This window comes from Sceloporus undulatus, chromosome 1 (assembly GCF_019175285.1).
Source record: "Sceloporus undulatus isolate JIND9_A2432 ecotype Alabama chromosome 1, SceUnd_v1.1, whole genome shotgun sequence".
NCBI classification, from domain to species: Eukaryota; Metazoa; Chordata; class Lepidosauria; order Squamata; family Phrynosomatidae; genus Sceloporus; species Sceloporus undulatus.
In genome coordinates, this window is record NC_056522.1 from 284,560,327 (window position 1) to 284,580,783 (window position 20,457).

Here is a 20,457-nt window from a genome sequence, read left to right on the forward strand (position 1 = left end):
TTATTTATATCCCGCCTTTCCCTTTCGAAAATCTAGGCAGGTAACAACAGTCCAATACAACATTTAAAAACAGTAGTAACATGATCCCAATCCCCTAGCTCTTCCTCCTCGAGCTAAAATACAAATAAAACATGATACTATATAATAACAGTAGCAGTATCACCATTACATCCAGTTGCCTAGAGAATGCAGCAAAAATTAGGAGCACAGAAAAATATTTACAGGAGTGGTTATTATAGGGAGAGACAGTGAATAGTTGAACAGTTCAGGTTCTCATTTTGGAGGTTAGTCTGGGAAGGCTTGCCGGAAGAGATCCGTCTTTATTGCCTTTTTAAAGGCCTCTAAAGATGTAATTTGGCGGATCTCCTCTGGCAGATCATTCCACATTTTTGGAGCGGTGACTGAAAAGGTCCTCTGTGAAGTTGCCACCAGCCTGGTTTTCTTCAGCTGTAGTAGGTTCCTGACAGAGGACCTGAGTGTGTGGGAAGGATTGTATGGGAGGAGGCAATCCCTCAAGTAGTCTGGACCCAGGCCATGGGTTTACAGTAGGCTCTTGGTATCCACTGGGGTTTGATTCCAAGACTCTCCTTGGATATAAAAATCTGTGGAGGTTCAAGTTCCATTAAGCACAGTAACATTGTGGAATGGTGTCCCTTATATAAAATGTCCAAAACAAGGTTTGCTTTTGGAATGTATATTATTTTTGAATATTTTCAAGCCATGGATGGCTGAATCTGTGGATACAGAGTGCTGACTGTAATTACATTTAAAGGTACATTCAAACATATTTACATGCAGTGCCTAAGCCCTAGCTAAATACAGAAAAGTTTCAGGAAGAGGAGGACCTCAACAGAGCCTGCACTCAGTCTTCAGTCAGTGCTGATTGCCTTCAGTTGGCCCTGACTTATGGCAACCCCATGGATGAGACACCCCTAAGCCCCCGGTCTTCCACTGCTCTGCTTAGGTCCTGCAGATTCAAGCCTGTGCCCTCCCTGACTGAGTCTAGCCATCTGATGTGTGGGCTCCTCTTTTTTGCTGCCTTTTATCTTCCCTAGCATTTATTTTCTTTTCTTGTGAGTCATGTCTTCTCATGATGTGGCCAAAATATGACAGCCTCAGGCAGGTTACAGACCGCCGCCGCCGCTTGCTCCGTGAGGGAGCTGCAGCAGCCACATCGCGCGGCTCCCGCGTGGAGCAAAAAAGGAGCTCCAAAATGGAGCTCCTTCTTGCAGCACCTCTATGACGTCGCGAGGTGCGGCTGGCACATTCGCGATGTCATAGGCGCCGCGACACGTCTGGACGCTATGCGTCTGATACGTAAACATGGCGGCCCCCATGTGGAAGGGGCACCGCCATGTTGTACGTATGGAATACGTACTAGGGTTAGGGGGTGCGGAAGCACCGCCCCTTCCTAACCCTAATACGTATTCCATACGTATTTTTTGGTGGTCTGTAACCTGCCTTAGTTTCATCATCTTAGGTTCTAGGGAGAGTTTGGGCTTGATCTGTTCAAGGACCCATTTGTTTGTCTTTTTTAGCTGTCCACAGTACCCCCAACTTTTCTCCAGCACCACATTTCAAATGAGTTTCTTTTCTTTCTATCAGCTTTCTTCATTTTCCTGCTCTCACATCCAGTATAGTGATGCAGAATATAATGGCCTGTACGATTCTAATTTTAATGCTCAGTTCTATATCTTTGCACTTTAGGATCTTGTCTAGTTTTTCATGGCTGCCCTTCCCATTCCTAGTCTTCTTATTTCTTGACTGCAGTCTCCATTCTGATCAAGGTTTCTAAGATATGGGGAAAGTTTATTTTGATTTTCTCATTATTTAGGTTGAATTTGTGTAGATCTTCAGTGGTCATTATTTTTGCTTTCTTTATCTTCAACAGTAAGCTTGCTTTTACACTTTTTTCTTCGACTTTCCTTAATAATTGTTCCAAGTCTGTGATGTTTTCCACTAGTAGTATGGTACCATCCACATATTTTAGATTGTTGATGTTCCTTCCCCCTATTTTTTTCTTCCTCCTTCTTTTGAATCTAAGCGTGCTCTTAGTATGATATTTTCTGCATACAAGTTGAACAAGTAGGGTGACAGAATGCATCCTTGTCTGACCTTTTTGCCAACTGAAAAGCATTCTGTTTCTCCATATTCTGTTTTAACAGTAGTCTCTTGTCCTAAATACATATTTGTCATGAGGCATATCAAATATAGTGGTACTCCCATGTCATTAAGTGCATTCCAAAGCTTTTCGTGATCTATGCAGTCAAAAGGCTTTGCTATAGTCTATAAAGCACATGCTGATTTTCTTCTGGGATTCCTTGATGCACTCCATTAACCATTGTATGTTTGCAGTGTGGTCCCTAGTGCTTCTTCTTTTCCCGAATCCTGATTGCTCCTTTGGGATTTCTCTATGTATGAATGGAATCTATGCTGCAGAATTTTGAGCATAATTTTGCTTACCTGGGAAATTAATGCTTTGGTCTTATAGTTGCTGGAGTCTTTTGTGTCTCCTTTTTTGTGGATGGGAATGTATATCGATCACTTCCAGTCTGTTGGCCACCATTTTGTTTTCTATATTTGTTGACATATTTTAGTTAACACTGTAATCTATAGTCTCCTCTCTGGTTGTACAAAGAAGATGCTTGCAATGAACAGATTGTTGGCCTCAGTCACTCTCCTGCTTCATTACTTATACCGAGTCTGAATCTTCCTACGTTTTTTTATTCCTGTTTGCTATTAACTTTAGCATTCCAGTCTTCTATGATTAACTTGAGATCCTGTGTTAGTGTGCTGTCAATTTCTTCCTGGACTTTGTCATAGAATCTCTCAATTTCTTCTTCCTCTGCCTTTGTGGTTGGTGCATATGCTTGGTTTATGGTAATATTTATATGTTTTCTTTGAAGGCTTGTTGATGTGATTTGGTCTGACTTTCCATTGTATCCTTTGACTGCTTTTGCTACATGCCTCCTTAGTATGAAAGTACCCTGTTTCTTTGTTTCTTTTCATTTCCTGAGTAGAACATTGTGTAGCTGTCTGATTCAAAATAACTCAATCCTGTCCATTTTAGTTCGCTCATTCCTAGTGCTGCTATGTTTATGCATTCCATTTCCTTTTTTACTGTGCTCAGCTTCCCCTGGCTCACGCTTCTCACATTCCACACTCCTATAATATATGTAGTGCTGCGTCAGACAGTGTTTGCATTGCTGAATATGTCTGCTGCTTGACTTTCCATCTTTTGAGTTCCTCTGTGCCCTTGATCAACCTTCTGTTCTTGATTATTCTCTGTTTGTGTTCTAGTCCTGCCTTTGGTTTTATCTGGGGTTGTTTCCTGATAGAGTTTTCTTGGTGAGAGGTTGTCCAGAGGTTCACCTTTGCCTCCCTTCATGCAGTGCTTGCCAATACACCTGGAAGGTCTTCTAGTCACATGGTCTGGTTACTTAAATACATCCCCACAGTGGGTGATTGAGTAAATGAGGAATGTTTTAGAGACAGCATGTATAAGGTAGAGACATGCAGGAAACCCTTACTCTTTGTAGCAAATGGGTGAAGAAGGTTAAAGAGAGTGCTTTGTTGGGAAGGATTTTCCAACCAGCTCTGTTGAAGTCTTGTGAAACTGGAAAGGAAAATTGGGCAAACATTCTCCCACCTTTTGTGTTTCCCACTGTGATCTATGGGCCTTTCAGACTCTTCTGTAGTTCTTGTCTTTTTGCCTTTGAAGGCAAAGAAGATCTGGGTTGTAAAAAGGTACAGTGGATGAACAGATACTGTTTCTAATTACTCTTATTATGAAATGTGTGAGATCTCTTAACACTTTTCTGTTAACAAATTGTGGTTCCCTGTAAATATAGTTAGCATCTATACTTTTAAGGCTACAGTCCTAAATGAAATTGTTAGTCCCACTGAACCAAACTGATCTGAGTAAATTTGATAAGGTTTATGGGGCATCAGTTATAAAGAAAGATTTAGGTTCTCTTATCAATCACACAGGAAATACTCTACTTGGAAAAATATTTCCTTCTCCCTTGAGGAAGAGGAATAACCAGAACCAGTGTGTGTTAGTACAACCAGACAATCGTAGTTACAACAGCATACATGACCATCAGGAATATTGTACTGAAGTATGTAGGCCAGGCAGAGAAAGTGAAGAAATGCTGACATAGGCCTGGTACAGATGGGAACAAAGTGCCAGCCTGTGGGTGGAGTCACAGTGGAGCGTCCACACACTTGATGCGTGACACCACCCCCCTCATGCCATTATGGTGTGCAACATTCTAGACAGTGCACGGCATCATGGTGTGACCCTAGCGCTGCATCTAGATGATGCAGCACCAAAAGTGCATCACAAAGCTCTGCCGCCATGGCTGTGGCGACTTTCAGAAGGTGCAAAGAGGAGCTGTATTTTGTGGCTCCTTTTTCTGCCCTCCAGAGGCCGGATCAGAGCTGTGGCATGCAGTGGTCATGGTCCCGATCTGGCCAGTAAAGGAGCGGCTGCATGCTGCCCCTTAGGGGCTGTTAGTACAGCTCTATAATTAACTGAGTTGTTGCTCAGTTAAATGAAATTGTGAACTTCATACAGTTGGATGTAGTAAACATGTTTAATGCTGAAAATTTACTGAGTCACACTTGCAAAGACTCTAAGAGTGGAGGAGTTGCAGCTCAGGTTATAGCCCTTTCTGCACTAAGGTCAAGTACTCATAGGCTGCAACGTAGGCCAAAACAAACGCTCTATAATCTACTGCTAGTTTTCTTTCAGGTCCCCTCCCTTAACTTCCTTTTATTTCACTCCAATGGATATTAATATCTTTCCCGAACCCTCTTCTTTCTACAAACATCTCTTAACAGAAGGAATGAGTTTTGTAGTATTTTGTGTGTGTGTGTGTGTGTTTTAGTGTGATTTGGGCGATTCAGTTGAAAATAATTGGAATAATTTTCTCCCCGGTTAGAGCTATTCATTCCAAGAATGCATTCTTTTCTACTCTCAGCTATAAACCAATTTTAAGTGATATTTGGCTATATTATGTAACACAGAGTATTTTAAAAAGATTGCAGAGAAAACACCAAACATGGTGTCACGGAGCCGTGTTCTGGTCCCTCATAAATTAAAAACAATAGGGATCTTCCAGGAATGGTCTGGTTTTATGGTTAATGAGGGAATAGAAATAGAAATCAGAAATAACCAGCAATGCAATTGATGGGACTTAATCCTCTGTCTGTCTATCTATCTATCTATCTATCTATCTATCTATCTATCTATCTATCTATCTATCTATCTGAGATTGTTTGACCACCCATATACATACCAATCTGCCAGACAAGACTTTTTTGAAGCTGCACTTTCCACCAAAATTGATAATTTTGTGAGACAGAAGATGGAGGCAGTCATGTTGGACATAAGACAAAAATCAAAATCCATATTAGGATAATACCACTACCACAAACAATAAACATGCAAACATACATGGAAGCCTTTGAGGTCTCCAGAATTTGTTCTTAGGCAAGGTGTTGCAAAAGGTGCCGTAGCAGTAAGGAGGAGATGGGGAAAGATGGGGGGAGGGAACGCAAACAGATTTACATTGTAAAGGTCTTATGATTCCATGCAGTATTTCATCCATGAAAACATGAAACAATATTTTGCATGCAAACAAATGCATTAGCATATAACACACAAAGACACACTAACACCTATCAACATTTCACATACAGGAGCACAAGGCAGCATCTCTCCCCAAGAGTCACATAGCAGCACTTCATAAATAATATGGTTTGTAGCAGCTTGTTTTCCCCCATTTGTTCTCTTCTAGTGCTGTAGGCTGCTTGTTCTCACAACAATCATTTTATTTTGGGAAGCAAACTCCATAAGGGATACTTCAAACTACAAAACAGACATGAGTCACAAGCCTTGTCATTAAAAAAATGACTGATTAAAACCTCATAGCTTAAGGAAAACAGATTGTTATAAAGCCAGAAAAAAGCATGTCCATGAAGTATCTCATCTAACAAGATAATCTAAGATATATTTTCCGAGGGCACAAAATTGCTGCAAACAGTACGGTCATCATAGTTATAACATGTAACAAATGTTTTAAATTGCTGTGCAGTTCAACCATTAATCATCAGCATTTTTGAAATTTGGTTAGATTGCATCCCTCACTAAGCCGGGTTTTTATGCCAAATTTCATATTGACAAGACACATTGTTTTGACTGTATGATGAGTTAAATTCATTAATTACATTTAGTTAGTTAGATTTATATGCTGCCTCTCTTTCAATGAACTCAGGGCAGAGTAACCTGTGAGCAAGTCATTCTGAAAGAATGACCAGCTCAGGGTCAATTGGTGAGTTTCAGAGCTGAATGGGGACTATAACCTGGACATTTCAATTCCCAGTGAAACACTCTCCCTACCAGATCACTTTTTTGTTTTGTTTAAGTAAGGTAGTTAATTTGTAGGCTTTATAATACTAGAATATTGAAAACATCACTCTCCCTAACTACAGAGTCACTGCTATGCCTGTATAATATTGCACAGTGAGGGAAGGTGAAGAAAAGGGCAGCCAAAACTTCAGGGAACTGGAGCAAGTTCTCTGTGAGGAAAGGCCAAAACATTCCATGCTTTTGAGTTTAGAAATACAGCTAAGTGCAAACATGATAACAGTTTAGAAAACTATGAACAGTATAGTTAAAGAAAACAGAGACCCCCCCCAGCATAATAATAAAATTGGGGGTTACTCAGTCAGATAGATTGCCAGGAGTCTATTCATAAATGCATCATTACATTTATGAATGTGCAGATTTATTATGGTCATTAACAATTTCACAGAAATTTTTAAAAGATACATAATATCTGGAACTTTCTAAACAAATAGGCAGCTGTAACTAATCAAAGTAAGTCATCAACATGGAATTAAACCAAAATGTAAGTTGAACAAATATACATTAACTGAAGGTTGTATCAAGGTGATGTCTTTCTGCTGATGGAAGTTTCTTTGAACCAGTGTCAGCTTCTATCAGCAGGGACAAGGAAGGATGAAATTTCCAATAATTCCCTCCAGTACACAGATCTACTCCAGAAGGTCAGAGAATGCTTGCAATAGGATAGGAGATGGTATTGGAAGGTGTTCCACTCCCATCTCCTTATTACATTGACCAATCTGTGAAGGGACTCCAATTAGGCACAGCCCTGAGTGCTTCAGTGCATTCCAGTGTGTAGAAAATATTTTAGCTTTCTCAGTAACAGCAGTGCTGTGATCGCCTGAACTGTGAAACATTTCACAACTAGTATTTTTACCAAGGAATCTTGAGAGAACAATTGAATTTAATTCTCCCATGATATTGTGATAAAAATGACCAGGTAAATGACACATGTAACACAGGCCCTAAATAGACCGGCACTTTGTACTAGCCTGGGGCCAAAAGTAGGGCTTGGTAGGGCTGGGCGTCCACATGTGCCCAGCCCTACTTTTGCTGCCCATGTGCCATGTTGGCACGTGCCCATCCACACGGAGCGTGCCATGATGACGCATGGGCATCAGAGCGCCCAAACGGTGCTCCGCACAAGGAGCATCATGATGGTGTGTGAGCGCTATCATGGCACCCCTTCCAAGAACCTGCTTTTGGTAGCTTCTTTTTGCTCTCGACAGGGAATGGATCATTGCTGCAGTGTCTGATTGCTGCGGCAATGATCTGTGGCAAAAAGGGGTGGCTGTAGGCCACCCATCTGTCGAGTCTCACAGTTTCCAGGGTCCCCAGAGTAGTGAATTTGTGGAATTTATTTCCAAGTGATGTAACAGACACTAGGTTAGACAGATTTGAAGGAGGAGGAATATAAATTACACACAACATATGTCTATATGTAGCTATATATCATGATGTTTATGGAGAGCCTCCATGTTCAGAAGCAGTCTGTCACTAAATACTTCAGGAGGAACAGAGCTTTTGCCTTTATGCCTTACTTGTGGACTTCCCAGAGCCATCTGCTTAGTCCCTTTAGGAAGCAGAATTCTGGATCAGGCTTATCCTTTAGGTTCTTCTCATGTTCTTTGATAGTGCAACTATTTCTTGAGTTGAAAATTGTCTTAATACTGACTTATTTGTTTGGCCAGTGTGGCCCCCCACAAGCTATATACAAATCTAGTAGTGTTTTGGTTTATTTTATTTTTCTTTAGACAAGGGAAAATTACACCTGGTGCAGCTTCTCATGTCATTGTAGAACCTCATAAAGACAAAAATGCCTCCAGCAAAATTGCCCACACTGTACAACTATAAAAACCATACAACGTATAAAGTTATAGGAGTCTTTTCAGGGTTCAGTCCTGGCAACCTGAGTGGCTTTTGGCTGATGACAAGATGAGTAAGTGAATTACTTGATGAAAAAAGCAAATGAAGAAAAAAAGGGATCTTGTGGAGGGGTTCTTATAAATGAACTGTCAAACGGAATAAAGTTAAAGGGAAATCTCCTGCTGTAAATGCACAGGTCTGGCACTTCTAATAAAAATCATGGCCCTGAAGGAATTAATTACATCAACATTACAGGAAGAATTCATGGAATTGCAAAATGTAGTGGCACAGACCAGCACGAGCTGCTGTTGCAAATGGGGAAACTGCAGGAGAGTTAGCAATTTCTGTGCTGATATGCAGGACATTGTAGTCACATAATAGCAGTTCAGACACACTGATGAATAATAGCATTCAGGGGTAATAACAAATGATATTACACATACTTTGCAACTGAGGTCATTTAACTTTGTTTCTTGGTTTATGTATCTGCATGTGTATACTCCTCTGTGTGTATGTGTAAGTGTTCAAAGTATTCTATGATTTCTTTATAGAAAATAGTGCAAAAGACATATTCCTAACCCATTTTTAGAAGACAAAAGTGTAACACCCCCCCCAACACCCCTCCCATAGCCTGCAACTATATTCTATATATTCTTAAAGAATGTTTGCCATTATCTTAAAAGCAGATATTATATCATATTAAAATTAAAAAGATGTTGTCTTTGAATGTTTTCCTACTATTACTACTGCTACTAATGGGTAAATAGTAATGAACCATTTTGAGAAAGCATTGGAGTCTGCAGAGTTCAGAGCCTGTTCACACATGGTTGAGCCCCCTTGAAAGTTCAGACTCTCTGTTCCCCCTCCACTTGGTGTCAGGTTACTTTATGTAGCACCATTAATCACTTATCCCTAGAGCTGTTTCAGCTAATTAACTATGTAATGCTGTCTTCATTAAAGAGTAAAAAAAAAAATCATCTACCCTCATAGCAGTAAGTTGCCGTTATGGGTCTATAAATAATTGAACTGAATATAATAATATTTTTCTTCTTTACAGAAATCAGTTTAGAGTTCCATCAAATGTAACACTAGCTGCAAATGTACAATGTGGAATTGTTCCACCTCTTTTTTGGTGCAAATTCTACTGAAGCAACCATCGGATCAAGTGCAAGCAATATTTAGCATAATGAAGCCATGACTAGTTAAAACCTATATGCAATTCTATGCTCAGTGGTTTATGAAGCAGAATTTGCTAAAAAAAAAAAAACCCAAACAAACAGGATTTCTGGATAATCAAAGGTCTAATCTGCACTGCAGAAATAATTAAGTTTGAGACTGCATTAATTGCCATGGCTCAGTGCTATGGAATCCTGGGATATGTAGTTTTGTGAAATATTTAGCCTTCTCTGTCAGAGAGCTCTGGTGCCCCACCAAACTACAAATCCCAGAATTGCATAACATTGAGCCATGGCAATTAAAGCAGAGTCAAATAGCATTATTTCTGAAGTGCAGATTAGATGTCAGTTAGTGGAATGATACTATTGGATATGGCCATATATATGTGTGTAATGTTTTGAGGATTATTTTGCAATATTTTATGGACACACTGCATTTTCCTCTAATTTTTTCTTCTTTATAACTTTTCTTTCTTCATATTAGGAATATGAGTTAGTAAAGTAAGAAATTATTTTGGACTGCTTTGCAATTTTTCTGAATTAAAAAAATTAAGAATATTGCTTCTTTGTAAAAGAAACTGTTTAAACCAAGTCATATAACGTTAGTTCTAATTTTAAATATTTTCATAACAGCGACAATTTATACCAAATGACCTCACAGCTTGAATGCATGACATGGAATCAAATGAATTTGGGATCCACACTTAAAGGGTAAGGTGCTGGGCTTTTTCAATTTTTTCAATGTTACACGGTTATATTATGAATTGATCACAGATGAAATAAACTGTAGTCAAAATATTAAGCATAATAGAATGTGGACATTTGTCACTGAACATACCAGGCATTTAAAAATCTCAGAGAACATTGTATCTATATCTAATCCTGCATGCTAAATAAAATCAAATAATTCAGAGTATTAACAGCTTAAGGGCATAAGATCAATACTTCAAATTTGTTATCCTTTCTTCTGTCCATAGGTACTTTCTTTGCAAAATTCATTCTAGGTGTGGATTGTATTTCTTTTGAAATGTCTGAACAGTCTCTTGCCATAACTGGTTCTAATAATTGTACATTAACTTATAATGGTTTTATACTTTTGATTTCATAGATAAATCAAATGTCCATTGATTTATTGTGCAGCCTTAAATATTTTCACACCTAAAGTCCCATTGGGTTCAGTGGGGCTTACTTTTAATTCATTAGGACTGCAGCTTAAAATGTTTGAATATCTTACTGATGGCATAGTTTAATTGAAGTGAATGGGGCACTGCTATCGCAAGCTAGAGATGTTGCTAGTCATCCAGAAACAAAGCGATCTGCTTACTTTGTGTGGGGTAATGGTGGCAGCTTTCAGACAGTTAAAGGAAAACAATGAGAATTATTTGCCTCCTCAGCCATGCATACATCTTAAATAATATACAGCTCTTGTGTTAGACTTAATGCTGTTTGACACCATTTTGAGCTGTAGCTCCATTCTATATAATCTTGATAGTTTTACAAAGTCTTTAGCCTTCTCTGCCACAGAGTTCTGGTGCCTCACCAAACTACAAATCTCAGGATTCTGTAAGATGGAGTCAGGGCAGTGGTGCCAAACTGTGTTATTTCTACGGTGTAGATGCACCCTACCACAGGCTTAGAGAAAACCAATTGAAATCCATGTGATTTAGATTAGTCATGACTCACTTTTCCCATGGATTTCAATGTCTCTATTCTACCTGCTCCAAGTTTGGCTCCCACAGTGCATAATAATTTATAATAATTTATGTTGTTGTTGTTGGTACTACTGCCATTACTAAATAGCAGCCCCTACCAACACAAATTAAAGTTAAATATGGTGCAGCTGGGGGACGTGTGCTCCGATAAGAGGGCCCTTACATCTGGGGTCCCTCAAGGAGCCATCCTGTCTCCCATGCTTTTTAACATTTACATGAAACCGCTGAGAGAGATCATCCGGAGGCATGGGGCGCGGGGTTATCAGTACGCTGATGACACCCAAATAGTCTTCTCTATGTCTCCGACTGATTCAGTGACCAAGGATGGCATCTCCCCTCTCGTTGCTTGTCTGGAGTTGGTAATGGGCTGGATGAGGGAAAACAGACTCAGCCTGAATACAGAGAAAATGGAAGTACTCGTGAAAGGCTCCCCTGGCCCGGGGATGGCGGTGGTTCCACCTGTTCTGAACGGGATCACGTTCTGGGGGTGCTCCTTGATTCGTCGCTTCACCTTACATCTCAGGTGGATGCGACGGTCAGGAGCACCTGTTATCAGCTTAGGCTGATACGCCAGCTGCATCCCTACCTGGGCCAGAGGGACCTTGAAACTGTAGTACATGCTCTAGTAACCTCTCGGTTGGATTTCTGCAATGCGCTCTACATGGGGCAACCCTTGTACCATACCCGGAAGCTGCAATTGGTGCAGAATATGGCGGCAAGACTGGTCACTAATACACCTAGGACCAGTCATATAACACCGGTCCTTAAAGACCTTCATTGGCTGCCTATTCGCTTCCGGGCGCAATACAAGGTGTTGGTTATTACCTATAAAGCCCTAAATGGCTTGGGCCCAGGGTACTTGGAGGACCGCCTCTCTCCGTACAATCTGTCCCGCACACTCAGATCAACCGGGAAGCAACTGTTAAGGGTTCCAGAGGTTAGATTAGCTACCACCACCAGGAGGGCCTTTTCTACTTCGGCCCCCATCCTCTGGAACTTGCTTCCCGATGAGCTCCGCTCAGCCACCTCACTGAACCAATTTAAAAAGGGGTTAAAAACACACCTTTTCAAGCAGGCATACCCCTGACTCCTGATACCCGATGTGTTCCCCCCCCCCATCAGCATTGTTGAGCTGGCATGAGATGTGGTTTTAATTGTGGTTTTAATGTGTAATTTTGGTGTTTATGATGTTTTGTATTGTATGCATAGATGTTGTTAACCGCTTTGATTTGAAGAAAAGCGGTATATAAATAAAATTATTATTATTATTATTATTATTATTATTATTATTATTATTATTAAGTAGTGCACAATAGTTGATAATAGCAAGACCAATAAAGAGGTCACCTATTGCTTCATTTTCCCACTTGACTGACACAAAAATGAATCTCTGCTTAAAATATAAGATTTTTGCCCACAGCAAATCCAGGGAGTCATCTCCAAGTCTTGTAATGCAGGGAGCTTCAGGGCTACAATAATTTGCTTAAGACGTTTGTGATTTCTCAGTTTCTCAACCCTGTCCTGCAAATTTTGTGGATGCATGGAGGGGTATGCAGAGGGAGGAGAAAACAACTTCCTACCTATTCAGGAATTAGTAGATGGGAGCTATTCAGTCAGTGAAAAATGCTTGTTGGACACCCCTTATTCCATATTTTTTTGCATTTATGGAGTAAGTCACTGATCTGTTTCATTGCCCCCTGATGATTTTTTTAAAGTAAGATCCTCAGTGCCAGGATCCCGCCTCCACGACTTACAATGGGGATGGTCACGTGTTTACTCTCACTAAGAGACCATTCATTTGACACTTTCTTTCCCTCAGCATATTTGATACCTATTTATTTCTCTCCCAAACCCAGAGAGAAAACTCTGCAGGTTTTTCCACAGTGGCAGCTCCATGCTGTTTATGTGAAGGATGGATTAAGTCCTTCATTATGAGATACCAAACTTTGCCTCCAGTTGGTCCACGTTGCTCAAAGCATGATGTGAGATCAAACTGTGTGTATGTGTGTCTGTATGAGGGTGGGGTGGGGGGATGCAAGATTGCTCAGACAACAGCAAATGAAAATATGGTTTGTTGGAGTGAAGAAAGGTAATAGTAGCTGGTAGCTTCTAAGTCAGCAGAAACAGTGAGTCCTGCCTCAGTTTTTAGGCCAAACCTTAAAGGAAGCACTTAAGATGCTATTTTGAGGATAAGGTTTAGAAATTCAGATTGATTTTTAAAAACAGTTTGGACTGCAACCTGGAGCAGATTTATCGCTCCACCAGCAGCTGCTGTTGAAAGGTAGATTTGTGAAGGAACGAATCAAAGAGAAAAGCCAGGAAATATATTTATAGCACTAAGAAGGAAGCAACTTTGTTTTAAATTCCCCGAACTGTCATCTTCAAAGGTGATTTAAAAACAAAAAACAAAACTAACCCTACTTCAGTGTTCTGGCTAATCTCAGAAGCACAACATAAAAACGAAGAAGTGATTGTTTGCCCCCAAAATCCCAAACCAAAACAAAACCTAACAATGGCCAACTAGCTCAGCACCATACCATATACTTATTTTTGTGGCAATACCTATGCATATGTTACTGTTGTGTAGCATGGGATCTAGCCTTTCTCGTGAAAACAGATAACAACACTTTCTGGAACATCTTGACCCTAAGGAGGAAAGAGGTGGGGTTCCAGTAAATATATTCCCTTCCTCTTCCCAGAAACTGCTCTCCCACCACTTCATGAACTTCCATTTCATTCTTTAAAGACTGCATTTCTTTTTCAAGTGCACATTTCAAGTGACTTTTAAAAACAGTATATAACAGGAATAACACTCTGGAACATTGAAGGGCACCATAGTCTTGACTTATTTTTGTTGTGCAGCACTTGTGACTCATAAAAGGGACAAGAGAGCAAAATTAAAAGTTCCACAACGGTTTTAGCCATTGTGATTCCTGGCAGCAATAAGCTACAGCCCATATCTCTCTTTTCTTTAATCCTTTTCCACATTTCTTGTTTTAATTTTACTGTCATTTCTTCATACTCTTGCAGACTCTTGCATCCTTTTGTTAGCTTGCATCAGCATAGGATTTACATTCTTTGCGTTTCCGCTGTCCCTCCCATTTTCCTGAGCTTCCTCTATACAGACAGTGGTCCTCTCCCACCTGTAGGGAGTGAGAGCTAGACTGGCTACTGCTTGTTCAAAAATGTTTTCCTGTTACCCTGGAAGCAGGAAGTCCTTCTTGAAGAAGCCTCAAGCTATTAAAGATATTAGATGAGGCTGCAGACAGGATATGGGGGCTGTCATGGACATAGTTCTCCTTTCTTGCCTGGAGTTCAGACCAAGTGGAAAGATGAAGGTCAATGCAAATATGGTTGTCAGAAAAGAGCTAATAGAATTTGGTACTAACATCATTAGATTGATCAGAATCCTAGGCTATAGAGTTAAAAATGAGAGCGACACACGTGTGTATGCATAGACATTTTTATATATAACACACAACTTAGCATCTGGCTTACTCATTAGAAATATATTTGAGATAAAATGAACATTCACAAGTATAAAACCAATTCATTTTAGTTCACCAACATTACAAATGCTTTTAACTTTTTCCTGGTGGGAGTTTTGCTTTGTTGTTCCTGTGTTAGTTCAGTTGCTGTTGTTTTCCCTTAGAGTTGTATTATTACAGCATTTTGGTGCATAAATTCTGTTTCACTGATGCAAAATTTCCTTTGCCATTCTTGTCCATCTTGAAGTCATTCAGTATACAAACATTGCAGTCTGACTCACAATATATATCACTGAAGGAGTGATGAACCCCCAGCCCCCAACAGGAACCATAGCCATAGATGCACATGTCCTTCGAGACTTTTTTAATGTCTCAGAATTAAAACAACAACAACAACCCCCAAAACATTTTTCTTAAGGGAGAATTAACTTTTCTCTTTTGTCACCAGTGCTGTGTTGATGAATTTTGCTTGACTTTGAGAGAGTGGTGGGAGCTGCATAATTAGGGTGGTTGAGCATGCAGCCTGTGGGAATGTTACTGTGTGAGAATGATAGGAGACAAAATCCCACGTACTGTGTGATGGTTGAAAACCTTTATTTCTGGAGTTGCACTTGTACTCTCTATAGAAGTGGACTTTATGAAATAAAAGTTTTGGACCATTACACAGCATATCGGACTTTGTCTCCTTTCATTCTTCCTATGTGAACATTTTTTTGCTCTGTTCCTGAATGATACTGTGCAATATTTATAATGTGTTTGCAGCCTTGCTTTAATACCTGTACAGCTTGTTCAAAATTGATAATTTAAATGTTGCTTTAAAAATTGTGTCATGATAAAACACACACACACACACACGCGCGCGCGCGCACACACACACACACCCCAACAGTAAAGTGGTAGTGAACTGAGTTAAGTCTGACAAGGAATTCAGGAGTTCTTTAAAACCATGGGATGCTATTTTTTAAAAAATTCTTTTTAAAAGAATAAGATCTCCCACTTCCACAACAATTGTTTCCATATCATGGCTTTCATTTCAGTCCAAACACTCCTTGTTGTCTTTTTTGAGGCCATTTCTGACTTTATCCTTTATTGTCTGCTACTTCCTCTTTAGACTCACCAATGTAATATTAGACACTATTTGGTTTCTCCGGAAAAAAATAACCTGAAGAATAAAGAAACATATTCAAAAAATCAAAGCAAGGAAGAGATTATTCTTTGTGGACTGAAGTGAAGTGGGAGGGGAAAATCTCCAGGATTAAACAGAAATATTAAACTTGGAAAGAGCAAAATGAATGGTCTTGTAGGCATCTATCAATGATGACCGTTAGCAGTGATATGACCTGGGATGTGAGGAAAAAGCAAAGAGAAAATGAAATCAGGATGAGGAATCTATAGTATAGCACATTTAAATGTTTTTGGGATAGGCCAAGACTGTAGATTCTGTGGAAAATCAGAGCTAGACATAGTCTCATCACTGGTAATATGAGCCAAAATAGTTATCTGTCTTCTCTGGCTGAGAGAGTTACAATACACACTGCCTTCAGCTTCACTGGCTATGGACATAGCTACTCTTCCTAAGATTTACGTCTCTAAAATACATGAAGTGTTCATAAAGGATTCCCAGGAGGTTAGTGTTTCACATACTTTTCTACTTCTTGAATTATTCAACAAACATTTGCATCTTGCTTTACACTGAAAACTGTAACTTTCTTATTTTTCTCCAGAGTTGACAGACTTTATATACTTGTTCTCTTTTTCTGGGATATAATTACTACTTCTTTAAAATGCTTTGCAAACCTCAAAATGTAAAACCATCAAGTACCTTCACTGATTCAACTGGTGGGCATATGTGCATGGAAGTACTCTCCAGAATACATAGTCTGAGTATGGAAATGTAAATTTTAACACTCACACATTAATGTTAAATTGTCAAAAGAAATCAATTTGTTAACACTGAATTTTTTAGGGAGCACTGCACAGTAATTTTTTTTCTAAACGCATATTATAAAGTTAATTTAAGAAAGCATGATATGATATTATTACAGTTAATTACACTATTAATCACATGTTATTAGCACATTCATTTTAAACTAAAAACACTTTAAATTATTAAAAATATCCCCAAATGACCAACCGTCTGGAAGTTTCATACAAAACATCTGGAATCTGCCAGGTTGGTTATAGCACATAATTGGCTGGTTAGATGTGCTATATTATGTAAGTGCAAAGGGATAAAACATTATGCCCTTTCCCAGGCCCTAATAGTAAGCCCAAAACAATGTGGGGTAGTGGTTGGACTGCTGGAATAGGACACTGGGAGATCAGAGTTCAGTCCTTTCTCAGACAGGAGCCCATTGGGTGATCCTGAGCGCATTTTACACACTTTTAGCCCAAGAGAAAGGCAATAGCAAACTCTTCTGATTAAATTTTGCCAAAAAACCCCAAGAGCAACAACAACATGACAATTTCTTACCTGCCTTTCCAGATGGAGTGAGACAGGGAATAACAACAAGCACATAACATCAGTTAAAAGAGCACATAAAACCAATACATATTAAAATCCATCAATAAATATTTTAAAATCCATAATTTCAAAATAATCTGGATAGGCCTGCTGGAAGAGACTGGTCTTTACTGCTTATTTAAGTACAGATAGTACTGTAGCTTGAGCTGACAAATCTCTTCTAGCAGGTGATTCCACCATCTGGGTGCAGATGAAGAAAATGCCCTCTGGGTAACCATCTGCCTAGTTTGATCTAAAGTAGAAATCTCCCAGACGGCCTGAGTGTACCGTACCCTATGATAGGGTTGCCATAACTTGGAATCAACATAAAGGCTCATAACAGCAAAGGTATGCTCCATTGCTAGTTGATGTGGTTGGTTTTTTTGCCCTTCCCTTTAGAAACTCTTTTAGACACATTTTGATAGAACACTGGAGTCCAGTAGTTGTCATGTACCTGCCATAATGACATTTTCTGAGAACTGTCTGATCATAATTAGGTTTATATTTTGGATTCTTTGAGTAAGTGTGCCGAAGTAAAGACCACTGCGATAGATAGTAGCACAGACCCCAAGAAGCATAAGCCAAACTTTGTTCATACAACCGGCCTTTCCAATTTCTTCATCTTCTTCTCATTGTGTCACACTCCATCTAAAAGTGTATCACGGAAGCTGGAGATGGTATGGCATAGAAAAAGGATGAAAAGGGGGCAGCATCAGGAAGTGGACATGGAGAAAATGTGGGGAAGGATTTGCATGAACGGAAATTTGAATCTGTTAGGTTCAGCCCAGTGAAGAGTTAGGCCCACAATTGAAAGCAATTGTCTTAAGCAACCTAATCTTGTTTTGAGCTATGTACAGGGATTGTAAGACCAACTGAGACAGATGAGAATGTCTCAACAAATACTTCACTTTTTTTATGAAAAGAAAACTATCTTCATACTTCATAGAATCATTATTTCCAGAGAAATTGGTACTGTATATTTTTTTAGTGTTGTGTTTTAAAAACAACTGTTCATATTAAACTTTTTAGTTTTTAAACATAAAAATGGCATATTTCCTGTGTCTTACATTTTTGTTTGTTTTTGAAGCACTATACAAATGCTATCTTGTCTTTTCAGTGTATTCTCCTTTATTTCCCATTTCAAGATTTTTAATGATGATGGTGGTGGATTACTGTATATTCATATTTCATGCTGATTCTTGTTAACTTGTCACAAGGTTCCCTAAAAAAGTTTAGTACTTCTTTACTAATTTGGGATTGTTGTTTTATGTGTGGGGGTTGGGGGATTGCTTGTGGCCCAGGGACCACATTTTCCCTATGCCTAGATTAAAAGTTGTGATTCTAGTCCAGCTTCCCTAACCTGATGTTCTCCATATCTTTGAGACAAAATCTCCTGCTGTCCTTAGCTACCATGGGCAATGATCAGGGTTTACGAGAGTTATAGGCCAAAATGTCTTGGAGAATATCAGATTGGGGTTATAGGTGGAAATTTATGATGGACGTATCTCCACTGTAGTAGCAGAAACAGTAACTGGCATACACAAGCAAAAAAGTGATGCTCCATTCATGTTTCGATTTATGAGCTTCCCATAGGCAACTGGTTGACCATTATATGAATAGAATGCTTGACTAGATAGGCCTTAGTTCTGATCTTGCGGGGCTCCTTTTATGAAAGGTTGCTGTAGTCATGCTTATCTAAAGGCACAATTTTGTAAAATTAAAAGCACTGAGCTTCAACATGTGTGTTTAAGAATGAAATGTTACAGAGAGGACATAGATGTAGTCCTGGCCGTATTTGTGCCCTGCTCTGGCCCACTGTTGTCAAAACCCTAGTGATTCTAATGGGAAATATGGTGTGTAAGGAATGCACACCTTGTTTCTTAGCAGAACTGTGCTCCCAATGGGCTGTCAAGAACACAATTCCGCTGGGAAACGAGGTGTGCACTCCCCATGTATCATTTTTCCACCAGCAGAAAGACCACTGTTTTGGTTGTGATGTGACAAATGGTGATGGCAGCAGTAGAAATGGCTACATTAGTACAGTTTCAGAGACTGGAGGAAAGTATCCCCTGCCCTAGTTGACTAATGTCAACTCGTCGCTCCACCTTACATCTCAGGTGGATGCGACAGTCAGGAGTACCTGTTATCAGCTTTGGCTGATACGCCAGCTGCGACCCTACCTGGGCCGGGGGGACCTTGAAACAGTGGTACATGCTCTGGTAACCTCTCGGTTGGATTTTTGTAATGCGCTCTACATGGGGCAACCCTTGTACCAAACCCGGAAGCTTCAACTAGTGCAGAACATGGCAGCCAGGCTGGTCACTGGATCTTCCAGGACCAGCCATATAACACCAGTCCTGCAGGATCTACATTGGCTGTCTATTCGCTTCCGGGAGCAATACAAGGTATTGGTTATAACCTATAAAGCCCTAAATGGCTTGGGCCCAGGGTACTTGAAGGACCGCCTCTCCCCATATAATCCGCTCCGCACACTCAGATCGGTCGGGAAGCTACTCTTGAGGGTTCCAGATACTAAACATTCTATGACTGCACGGAGGGCATTTTCTATCTCGGCCCGGCAGCGTTGGAACTCTCTTCCCGACGAGCTCCGCTCGACCACCTCCCCCGATCTATTTAGGAAGAGATTAAAAACCTTTCTCTTCAAACAAGCCTTCCCCCAGACGCTGTAATGCTCCTTCTCCCCCCCTCCTTTGCACTTGTACTTTAGCTAGTCTTGTTGTTTTGTAATTTGTATTTTTAACTTTGTCTGTTACTGTTTTTATATCTTGTATTTTATTGTATAGTTTATCATTATGTAACCCGCCTTGATCTCCAAGGAAAGGCGGGATATAAATAAATGATTTATTATTATTATTTATTTAATGTGATCCCCCCACATGGGTATGTGTTGTCTATCAAATTTCAGTACAAATTTGTTTTCATGTTACGCACCTCCCCATGAAGCCATAGCTATTCTTGTCCTTTTGCTCTGTTAGTGATTGAATCAGCTAAGACTAGATCTATGCACCATTTAGCTTCCTGTCACAAGTGAGTGTTATAAGTCAAAGGGAATTTGTTTCTGAGAAAATGTGTAATAATAATAATAATAATAATAATAATAATATTTATTTGTATCCCACCTCTCCCTGTATTGGATCGAGGTGGGTAAAAAAAATTACTCTGCATGTCTGCAGCCTCTTGCACAGCTGTGTACAGTAAGTTCCATTTAAAATCAGTGGAACTTCTAATTTTAAGAAACACACTGAAATCAATGACTGATGGAGAAGCTGAGGGTGATGGG

General features: G+C 39.7%; 1 protein-coding gene across 1 annotated transcript in view; it reads left to right on the plus strand.

Moving 5' to 3' along the window:
• WT1 (WT1 transcription factor) overlaps window positions 1-20,457 on the plus strand; it is a 75,305-nt gene that overhangs the window by 26,503 nt on the left and 28,345 nt on the right. The gene's annotated exons all lie outside the window — the stretch shown is intronic.